The sequence below is a fragment of the Nelumbo lutea genome, chromosome 2, assembly GCF_056320005.1.
Source record: "Nelumbo lutea isolate HS-2025 chromosome 2, American lotus-T2T, whole genome shotgun sequence".
NCBI lineage: Eukaryota > Viridiplantae > Streptophyta > Magnoliopsida > Proteales > Nelumbonaceae > Nelumbo > Nelumbo lutea.
In genome coordinates, this window is record NC_142685.1 from 91,359,670 (window position 1) to 91,360,000 (window position 331).

At 50.2% G+C, this 331-nt stretch overlaps 1 pseudogene; it reads left to right on the plus strand.

The window, feature by feature from the left end:
* Positions 1 to 260: 260 nt before the first annotated feature.
* The window catches only part of LOC148871831 (18S ribosomal RNA), a 1,814-nt pseudogene continuing 1,743 nt past the window's right edge, over positions 261 to 331 (plus strand).

Sequence of the window (331 nt, forward strand, 5' to 3'; positions counted from 1 at the left end):
TGCGTCGTTGGTTTGGGGGGTTGCTGCCTGAAGGTGTACGCGATGTGCTTGAGTGGTGTTTGGATGGCATGTGTTGATGGGCTCTATGCTTGTGGTCAGAACCATTAACCTTCCCCTCCTGTTCAGTTTCGCCAAAGCTAGTTGTTTCTATCTGGGCGTGTGCTGGTGGTTCCTGTGTTGCCTACCCAAAGAAATGGAATTGATACCCCTCGAGTGATAGTTTGTCTCTCTCCTCCCACGGTTGGGGGTGAGGCAGCCATGAACATATAGAACGTGATGCCATGCATTATCTTGTGATTGTGCAATGCACTCGACACATGTCTAGTGTGTG